The following is an 11,507-nucleotide window of genomic DNA, read 5'->3' as shown; positions in this document are numbered from 1 at the left end:
CCTGGTTTTAATCTTCATACCTTCTTGGATTCTTCCATGGCACAGCAGTGACCTGGACAGAAATAAACATGTCCTTTATCAACTGTATATCTGTTATCACTTTAATTTATTGATTCAACACTGTTCTTTCATGACACCATAAAATAAAAAAGCCCCTCATTTACCTTCTCAAGAGCATCATCATTTGTCATTTTGCACTTTCATCATCTCTATCCTTCCTCGTCATGAGCTGTCCCTTGGAGTCCATATGAGTGAGGACAGAATCCATACTGGCCATCATGGACAACGCACAGTTCTTAGATTTCACCAGGACTCTGTAATGGCTGCAGACAAGACAAAGACAGCCTGAACTTTAAAGCACCCACCATGAATGTCCACAAGATGAGGCTGAAGGCTTTATAAAGGCTGGACCACTCACTCTCTAAACTCCATCAAACATAGATTTTACTTTGCTTAGAGGCCTTCAAAGAGTTCAGTGCAATAGCAATGAAGAATGTTGATTTAAAAAGAATAAATTTTGTTTCAGTGTGGAGCGACCAGTTTGCCTCTAAGTTTCTTGTGCTGGATCTATTTGTCTTACAGATATTAAAACCTCTTCAGGCTCCCCAACAGTGCAGATAAACCCTTTTTAGAAGTCTGAATATCAGCTTAGATTCACAAGAGCTCTTGGAGGTTGGAGACTATCATTAATAGATAAACATGAATTACAATCACAAACTGCTATAATACTGTCAAAATTTTTCTCTTTGCCTTTTCCTCAGTTTTCTGAGGAAGCAGAGAAAAAAGCCTTCCCAAGAAACTTGTTAGAAGTAATGACTGGCTCACATATTTACTGGCACAAACAGAAGACCAAAATATGCTAGTTAAAGGTTCAGATGGTGCCATTTCCTCTGCTTAATCACACAAGGTGAAGTACTTAGCTGCTCTGGAGTTTCACGTGTAATAGCAATAGGAAAGAGGACTTAAAGAACTTTTTCTATACGGTGGTTCATTGGTTTCCTATATGATAACATTATTCCCGGACCGAGGCATTTAAAAAAAACAGCAAGTATTCTAAAACTTATGGAAAAAATAGGTGAGCTATAGTGATAAACATTCCTGGTGAGCAGGAGTACCCGTTGCTAGCCAGTTTTCCATTGGAGGAAAAAATCAATCCTGTGGACTCATATGATGTGAACCTAATTAATTTTGTTTATCCACTTGAACCAGTCTGGAACAGATCATCTCAAACAGTATCTGAACACACCCCTATTCTGAACTCCCAGCCAAAGCCTAAATGTCCTCTTCTCAAAGAGAACTGACTAGTGACATGAAGTCAGAACATACCCTGCCTACTCTCCAGACATCCAAGCGGCGGAAAAACATCCCCAGTTCAGTATTTTCTTCCAAGAACCAAAACATCCCTGCGCACAATGACCTTGCAAGGCTGAATGCAGCAGCACCATCTGGTGATGGCTGCACTGAACCTCCTCGCACAGGACTCGGTGCCAGGCAGGTCTGCAGGAGCATGGCTTCTCTTCTCTTCCCCAGCAGGAGCTCCGAGACCAGGCTCCAGACATGGCAAGTTGATTCATTTTGTGCCCTCAAGTGTTGAGGGAGGCTGAGCTCTTCCTAGTGCTTCCTGCCAAGCCGCATGGTTTGCCGAGCCGTCAGCAGATGACACACAGTTGTTCAAGAGACTGACTGAGAAGAATGAACAGATCTCCTGATGTGCCTGAGCAGCAGCACGGTAGAGGGCATGCAGTGGCAACAAATACAAAATAAAGCACATTAGGCAATACAATCAGAATTACAGGTAAATTACAGGATAAACAAACAGGTAATAGGCAATCTTACTAACCTTCTACCACGCTAGAAGATTTTAGTGTAGTGGTGGAGAACCCCCTGGAAAAAAACGGCTTAGTGCTCACTGACTATCAAAAAGACAAATAGACTATTAGTAATTATTAGAAACAGAACTGAGAGCGAAGCCAAAACTGTCACTCAGCTGCTGTATAAATGATACACCCACACCATTTATATTGTGTGCAAGTCCGCTTCTCCCTCCATCTCAAAAAATGCAGAATAGAACTAGAAAAGGCACAGAAAAAGATGACAAAGGTGATCAAAGGCATGAAACAGGGTTGGGAATGGAGAGAGACTGCTTAGCTTAAGATTTCCGGGTCTGGGAAAGAATGACTGAAGGGGAAAATGTGAGGGAGATCTGTACAATCATAAACCATATGAGCTGGACGAATGGGAAGGAATTTTCATTCTTTTCCAGACAAGACCTAAGGGGCACTCACTGAAATTATGAGGTAGCAGGTTTAAAACATACAGAAGCAAACACCTTTTCACAGAATGCATAGTTATAATATAGAATTCATTGCCAAAAAATGGAGGCCAGAAATATAAATAGGCTCGTAAAGGACGAGATATTTATGGAGGATGGACTTACTAGTGGCTACTGACCATGAGATAAACCCTGGCCCATGAACTTCTGAAACCACAAATTGCCAACTGAGAGGATTCAACAGAGGAAGGACCACTCTGTGTTTCTCTTATTTCTTGTCCTTTTCTGCTTAAGCATCTTATTTCTTACTCTGAAGCCTCGGTTACTGGCCACTCTGTGGAACAGCACGGCTGAGGTAGGAGGGACCCAGTGTGCCTATTATGTTCCTCTGGGTTGTAATTTACATATCTAAGTAAGAAAACTCAGGAGTGACACCTCTGGCTTGGGCACCATTCCCTGCAGGTGGGTGAATGTCCAAAGACAGCAACAACTCTCCGAGTTTACTCTTGCATTCTTCCTTCAGGTCACAGTAACCTTAAGGATAAGTTTATGCAAGTTCTCTCTTATGTTTTTGGGAGTCTATCTGGAAAACTTGCAATTCAGCTCCACAAACAAAGCCAAAGAGCTTGGCTAAGCCCTGTTGTAAGTTTATGATTTAAGCTTGGCCTCATCTCACACCACAGCTATACACACATTAGAGTCCATTCATGCAACATGTAAAAACCTCCACTTCTTTTTCCTACCAAGGTGTGCATTATTCTCTTCACAAGTAACCTATAATTCTGTAATAATTTAGTATTGTCCCCATTTGGCAAGTTAAGGGCAAATGGTTAAATTGCTCCACGTTAATTTTCTACCAAACACTGGTTACATTCAGAAGTGAGTCTGTAAAGTGATGGAAAAACTTTGGCTTTCACAAGTACCATTGCAAAAATGCTACTGACATTTCTTGTAAATGGAACTGCAGTTAAATACACTTTAAAAATACAAAAATTAAAAGAGCTGTAGAGGCTAGTGAAGCAGGAACTAACTCTATTTGGTTCCTCTATTAATTTTAGTCTATTTATACAACTTCCCTTTTATAGTTCTTTCTATAAGAGTGCTTGTTAAACCTCTAAATAATGACAGCTGCTAAAAACGGAATATCCCATGTGTCGAATCATTTGGGGTCTGGGAAAAAAAAAAAGAAAAAAAAAAGATCAAATTCCTCTCTAATGATAACAATTATGAGATCAATCCAAAACTCATTGAAGTCAAAAGCAAAGCTGCCACTGATTTAAGCTATACAAGAATCAGCTCTGGTTTCTATGTCTGCTGTTGCTCCTGATTTATTCCAGTGCAAACTGGAAAAAGAGATTTAGCCTAATATCAGCTTTTCTTATGCATACTTATTTTCCGTTACTAAATTGGAGCTCACCCGATCCTTATTTTTTATTTTTTGGAAAACACCAGGTCATTTTATAAAGTGCTGGTATTATAAACTGCAGAATATAGTTTATAAGAGCACTTACTCCTACAAGCCAACCATTAATACAACTAATGGCCTGTTTGTTGTATTAAACTGCTCTCATTTGTCTGGGTCCATTAACAAATGGAGTGGTCATTAACTGTTAACAGCAACTCAGTTATTAGATTTTATTACTTGTACAGGAAATACAGGAGAACAAACTGATTGTTTTGGTTTACTGGGGTTTATTTCTTTCCCAGCAGACTTGCCCTATTATTTATAATTTAGCTCCTCGCTTATTCCCAAACATGACTGACACTCAGGTAAGTGTTCAAGCCATCCATATAGATAGCCAGTTCACATGCCAGTCCCACCTAGCTCAACAAAGTTCTCCTTTAAAAAAAGAGAGCTCCAAGCGACCAGGCATCTGGACTGGCATCTGCTTTTCTGATTTTTCTGTATCTTTTTGTTGGGCAGCAGCTTCCACCCACATATATAATAATGGGATTTAAATAAAAAATACCTTAATGTGTATCTAGGAGGCTATAAAATCTTCTGCTTCATTCATGGTTCTTTCTCTCTAATTCACTGAAATCCAACATTCAAGTTTAAAAATATCTTTTAATACCTCTTTGTTGGGACTGATGCATCAAGTATGGGTGATCTCTTTCTGTCTTGCACAGACATTTAATGCAGATAATCGTAGAGGTCTCTTCTGGCCTTGTGGTTTACAAATAAGCTTAGAGCCATAATCTTGCAAACACTTGTATGTGAGGAGCGTTACCCAGAAAGAGCTTCCACATTCTCAATGCTGAAGACCCCGGATGCACACTTTACTTGCTCTGCTTTCTTCAACCTGATTCAGTTCAAAGCAATGGAAAAACAATGCTACTGTCAAATTGTCATGAAGGACCGGCAATGGCTTGTCACACAGGTGGCTTTCATCAAGCAGTCTGAGCAGTTTTCTTCAAGCTGCAGTGCCATGATACACAAATGAGGGAGGAGACGCCCAGAAATGTGTTGTTAGTGCTCTTTGGAAACAGGATCTTCTGCACTCCCACCAATCAGTGTTAGACCTGACCAGTGTTGCAAGACAACTATCAGTACTTCAGAGGTGGAGATAATGTAAAGTGACTGTGGTTTACCCTCTGTGGGTTGGGTATATTTAATTATATTGAAATAACTCAGTTTCTGAGCTATTGGTCTTTCTCTACTGCAGTGCAGTTATTAACGGTACTTATAAGTTCTTCTCTCCTCCTACAAAGGCACAAGGGTACACCTGGTATAAATGATCCTACCTGTTCACTAAAGGCTTGGGTCAATCAGTAATACAGGGCCACAACCAGCACAGTGGCACAGTGCATCAGAGGCACACGTGATACTGACTGGTGCTTAACTGTCTGAAGAAAGGCCACACTCCAAATAAAGTGATTCATAATGTGGTATCTGAACACGTTGCATTGGAGATGCCCCACCAATCCTCTTCTCATTTGGCTGGTGAAGTAGGGTCTTATCATGATTTGATTACACTCTCCATGGTCATGGAGTGCATATTTGGCCAAACTACATCAGCCCAGTGCTATCTGCAAACCCATTTGGATGCTACGGCAGCCAATGGATCCAACACAGCATCGAGAGGAAAAGGGTGAGAGATTTTGCTAAGGACAGGCTCAAGACAGTGCTAGTTTGTACGACCAGCACAGGTGATTAGAAAGTGCTTCTATTATCCCTGGGGTGAGGTTAAAGCCTCTTCTGTATGGCCATGCCTGTGTCTCACATGGTATGTGCATGGGGATGTGTAGTGCTGCGGTGCTGGGGACTCAAAGATATGAATCGGCTTATCTGCTCCTGCCTATAAACAAGGCACTTCTGGTACAACTTCCCTCATATCAGCTTCTGATAACAACTTCCTTCCTACCCTCTTTCCCAAGCTAGCACGTGCTAAAATATTGTGCAACAAAACCAGTCGAACAAGAAATTTAAAAGTATTTAAGAAGCCCAAGAACGTACACATTATGCCATTAAGCTGATGCCAGCGGAGACTTGGTAGGAATGGCCTCAGATCACTGGGCACATACACGTTCTCCTTACCTTGCAGTAACAAGGTAGAATTAAAAAAGCATCTCTGCCTCTTTCAGCTCCTGGTACAGCTCAGAACATAATAAATCCCAGGATTTTTCATGAACAGCAGGACTGTTCAAACACAGAGGAGACCCCACAGTCCTTGCTTTACATACAGAAAGTAGGTGCTCAAGCTGTGGTCTAGACCCTTGTTGTGAAAAGGCTGAGCACCTCGTTCCCTGCTCTTGCATGAGATGCTGTGCTTTGTACCAACCTCCCACTCCTGTTTCCTCTCCTTCTCCCTTGAGCTCCTCATGCAGAAATAAGTCTAACAAAGTCACTATGCACTTCGTGCAGCATGTTATTCCTTCTTTTCTCTTCCACTGGATCATTTTTCTTTCTCCAAGGAGCTGTGTGTCAGCTCAGCAAAGGAAGAGATCCTGCCACAGCAAGTGAAGAGCACATTATGATTTGCCAGTGCACCCAGCCACAGCACACTGACAGGCTGATCCTTCCATTCGTGAGATTCCTTTGTTTATACTCTCCATGCCACTCTGGTCAGGAGCTGCTGCCTAAGGCAAGTTGATGAGCCCTAAATGTATGTGGTAAGAGCTTCCCATTCAGCTCATTTTAAAAGAAAGTGAATTAGGAAATCATGTTAAGATTCAGAGAGGAGAGTCAGGCCAAGCTTGTCACTGCAACAGTATGTAGCTTTACTTCAGATCAAGGAGACTTAGCCCCAGTGGTCCCAATCACAGAAGCAAGATTTTAGTATGGACGAGCACTCAGCTTTCAAACCTGTGGTTCCTTTGTCTCCGCAGCACACACACAATCAGACACAGATGCACATCTCTGAGGTAAAAGATGCCTAGTTCTTCTGGAGGAAAGGTAGTTCCTGGAAGCAGGTACCTGCCACAGCCAAATAAAGCTTGAGCACTTCTGGATCAACCAGACGAGACTGCAAGATGTGCTAGACCTTGTGCGGGTGCTGACAGGATTTCTCTGGGAGAGGATCTCTGCTGGCCATGGAGAGCTGGGGGCTGCATTGCTGAGGAGATTCAGAGAAGTTTGGCAGGCATCTCCAAGAGCTGCCATGGTCCTGAGGAGACAAAGCAACACCACTGTGTGCTGGCATAGAGTGAGGAATAATCTCTGTGAGAAACCAGCATGAACTGTGTCCACCTGCCTGGTCCTCATGGGAGAGCCTGAAACTGAAACAGGTGAAACAGCAAACGATGGAGAGCTTGGTAAACAAAACCACAGTAGTGATTGCCAGAGACCTGTTTAAGAACGAGCACTCCAAGTGATCCCCAGAAATGTTTATCTAATGTAAGTATTATTCCTGAAGAAGTAGGATGTTACTCTTTTCCTGAATAATTTAACTTTGCATTTTATTTAAGTCCTCAAAAGACTGAACTATGACCTGCGCTAAAACAATAGTAGATATTGTTTAACAGTAAGTAGGCTAAAGAGGAGCGAAAAAGAAATGTATTAACATTATGGGACTATTATGACTACATGTTGCAGACTCATTATATTAGGTAATAATACCTTACTGAGTTGACTCCCTTAACACTGGCAAAGGATCAGCAAGCCCTCAAAGTTCTTATTTTGTTCAAGACTTAGCTTGATCTTTCAGTTTCCTGCTATGTCTCATTAAATTCATTTTTCTCATTTAAAAAAAAAAGCCCCATCTGCCAAGAACTGCACATTCTTGTCTTTATCTCAAGTGTTGAACTCTGTTCCCCTGAAACGCAGGAGTTCACCAATAATTTCTATTTATCTGTACATTTTCTAGTAACCACAAGAGCTATCATCTTTAATACCTATAGAGCAGATGGAAGTTGAAAAGACAGCAGGAAAGGCTTAGAATGAATGGAGCTAAAAGTACACTGAGGTGAATGTACTATAGAGAATATAATGATGATGATGAAGTCTCAAAAGCAAGAAGGGAACAATTACCTGGACTAGGTGACTAGAAGAAAAAAAAAACAACACATGGGAGCTATTGGGCATTATTAACCTTTAAATTCTATATAAGGAATATTGATTTTTATTCTTTAGTCCATTACAAACAATTTTCCTCTTGGTTCAGAACCAAACCCCGAAACATCCCCCAGCATATGATTACAGTGCTGTGGCAGGCCTGCACTCTGGCATATGCTGCACCTCAGATGTGTCTCTGTGTTTCTGCTTTAATCATTACTGATAGGAAGAAAACATCATAAGAACTCTGTGATACCAAGATGCCATCCCAAGTACTCATTGAGACAAACTGTTACATTCCTAATTACTTAAAACAAGACCCCTGTTGATGCACACCTGCAACTAAAAGTTACCTGTATGTCCCCATCCCCACTCCACAGTGACAACCTCCCCTTCTTTTGAATCAGAGTATAGGCCTAGCCACTAAATACCAGTGCAGGCTCAAGTACTGTCCTCTCTCCCATATCGCACTGAGAAATTCAGAGATGTCTGTGAAGAAACAGAGAGAAACAATAGTCAGGACCTCCCCGTCCATCCCATTTCTCCTGGGAAACCCCAAACTGTGCCCACAGGCAAAAAACTGTACACGTATGGATGCTCTTGCATAGCTGCAACTCACTCTGAATAATAAGCAAGAAAAAAACAGGAAATTCTCTGTATTGCTTTAGAACTGCAAGGCCCTGCTCCAAAATTTTAGAACTTAGAAAAAAAAAAAACAAAACATTTAGAACCCAGCAGGTATAGCCACACTGCACAAGAGAAAGCACCCCTACTTACACATTGCTGCATCAGATGGAAACTCTTAAGTGCACAGATATGAAAACCGGGTTTTCCTCTCTTCTCAAAGACCTCTAGATGGAGCTACCCCTTTTGTTTTCAAATCGAGCAACAGCCAGTGAAGTACTGCCAGCCATAAGGCAAGGCAAGAGAAGTATAATGCTATGCAAGGGAAGGAAGCTTAGGCATTTGCAGCATGGGAGCATCCTTCTGCATGCATTGTGCTGTCGTTAGATATTCTTAACTTTTTCATAATCCTTCGAGAAACCGGCTGTGTTGCCAATGCCCTTGTATTGCTTAGAAAAGTCAGCCCTTCCAGAAGGAGCTCACATTTGGGAGTGGAAAGAGAGTCAAACTGGACTGCAGACTGCTCAGATCTGAATGTAAACAACATGCCAGATCCCAGGCTGGACAGAGATCAGCCAGACTAATTTATCTCAGTGCTGTGGCACTGATGTACAGAAGCCTGGAAGCTGAGCTCAGTGCTGGACCAGGTCCCTTTGCAGAGGGAAAGACTGCAAAAATTGGGATACCAAAGAACTCCTTCACCTCCCATGACGGGGGAAATTAATTTCTGGAAGGCCCACCCCTTCAACTGACCGCGGTAACAATTTTCCCAGCAGGGCCAGCCAGTCTGAAGAGAACCGACTGTGTAAGTGTCACATTCAGCTTGCATGATCCTGTAAGCCTGGAGAAGAAGCCTTCAGGGTCCCACCATGCCAGCACTACAGGTAGACGGGAGGAAATACTAAAAACGTTGTGTGCCTCTTCACACTGCACTATTCCCATCAGGCCTGAGAACTGCAAAGCTCTTATTTTGGAAAGATTAAGGCAACACGTCTCCCTTTAGACATCACCCCCAAACCCACCTACACCCTGTCACCCTTACACAGGGTGAAGAGCACAGATGGGCAGGGGCCAAAGTCAGCATTTCATTTCCCCTAATTTCTCATCAGCTCTAAACAAGCCCCTGGGAAGGTAGGGCATCCCTGCCCTCCCTCGGCAGCCCCCACGTTTCAGTGCTGCCGGTGCCTGTTCCGCTAGAGGGTACCCTCACCCCACAGTGGTGCCACGCAGGGAGCTCTGCTGAGCGCTGCTCCTAATGAAACCTGAAGGCCAGGCCCAGGAAAGTAAAAATCAACCTTTACAGAAAAGCATGCTGTAATTTTATGATGCACTTTAATTTGATTCTGTTTAGTTAGAGCAGCCCCCTGGGCAGGCTGGGACGGCACCGTGCAGTGTACGGCTGTGCTTTCAACTAACAGCTCCAGCCTCTTCCAAGGACGTAAATGTTAAAGCCTCCTGTGCAATCAAAGCCAAAAATGAGTTCGGGGAGTAAATGAAAAAAAAAAAAAAAACAACCACACCAAAAACAAAACAGGAGGCCCACAGGAGCTGACTTTAAAATACATATTCAATCTTATTAAAGGTATAAGAGCAAAAATGTTCAGATCTTTAATATTATTTGCATTATAGCAGGGCCTGAGTGGGGTCAAATAATCACAGGACTGCCCAGTGCTAGGAACTGGATGAACACCTAGTAAGAAGTACCCAGCTTGTTCCACGTAACTTGCACTCGAAACAGACAAGGGAAGAAGGAAAATAGACCAAAGAGGGAAAAAGTGGTAGCCTGAGACTACCCTGCAGATGGGAGAGAGCCAGGAGTAGGACCTATGTCACCCAGTTCCTCTATCAGGGTCCTCCTTCTTGGCTCACACCGTCTCAAATGCTGTACGTTCACAGCGTGCCTTGGTTTCGCTGTGGTTTGTTTTTTTCCGGCTAGGTTACAAACACGGATGCACCGCTCTTCTGAGAGCCAGGTCCACTGCAGTCCAGTTTCAGCTAAACTAAAGCAGGTCACAGGAAGGACCTAGCATGAGTAAACATTAACTTAAACTGTGACCTAGCGAAAAGAACCAAATATTTGGAAATGCCACCTATTTTCATGTCAATGGAAAATACACCTAGCACTTCAAGCTCTGCCTGTTCCAGTACCTCCCATATCCCTGGAGATGGGTGGCTAAGTCTGCACCTGCCGTATTCCAAGGGAAGCTCAGAAGGACTTAGTGAGTAGTTTGGCTCACGTAACTGGCTATGCTAACGGTCTGTTTTTCATTCAGATTAGGGATATCTCACTTCCACAGGAAATGACAACTCTTGGCTATAGTGAGCAAACTCCCTACCTTCATTCTGCTCCATATTGGTGTAAGACCTGGTTTGCTTTCTACTAAACTGGGATCTTACAACAGCCTCAAACCAATGAAAATGGCAGTTAATGTGAGCATTTGGAGTTGCTGCAGGGGTGTCACTGATGTAAGAGGATCAAATTATGAAGGAAATGTTAAGATACTTAACAGCCCGAGACCCCTTACAGCAAACGCAGTAGAATAATCATTAACTGGTAGGGCAGAAAAGAATTGTCGAGCAAAATGGATTGAAACATTCCACTGAAACAAAACCCTCTAATGGGAAAGGTGCTTGTTTCCACCCAGCTCCCAGAGGAAAAGTCAGCTCAGCCCAGGATGGGATTTTGGTCAGTGTTAGGGACAGGTCAGCAGACAAGGCAGTCTTACGGGATGTGGCACGCCAGGGTGTAAACCGTAGGTTTGCAAAAGGACTTGAACTTGGGTCTTTGACATCTCTAGGGATTGCCCTAACCACAGGGCTGTTTGCTATTTTGGTACCAGCTCTCACTCACACAGCATTTCTTTAGTAAAAGGAGAAAAGAAAAAAACCCTCAGTTAGTAACAGAAAAAAGTTTTCTTCAGAGAGCTGAAAAATTATTTGCTTCCCCATACTGATTACTTAGCGTCTACCTTACATGCCTGAAACCATCCCTAATTTCTAAAGAGCAAGTTGGATGGAAGGGATTTTTGTGAGCTGAGCACTACTGGACTTGATATGAGAGCCAGGAAAACCTGTATGCAGGTACTTATGTCTGTCCTTACTGCAGAAATTATTGAA

The sequence above is a fragment of the Vanellus vanellus genome (assembly GCF_965231255.1).
Source record: "Vanellus vanellus genome assembly, chromosome: 6".
Classification (NCBI taxonomy): domain Eukaryota; kingdom Metazoa; phylum Chordata; class Aves; order Charadriiformes; family Charadriidae; genus Vanellus; species Vanellus vanellus.
Note: the sequence above shows the minus strand (reverse complement) of the source record.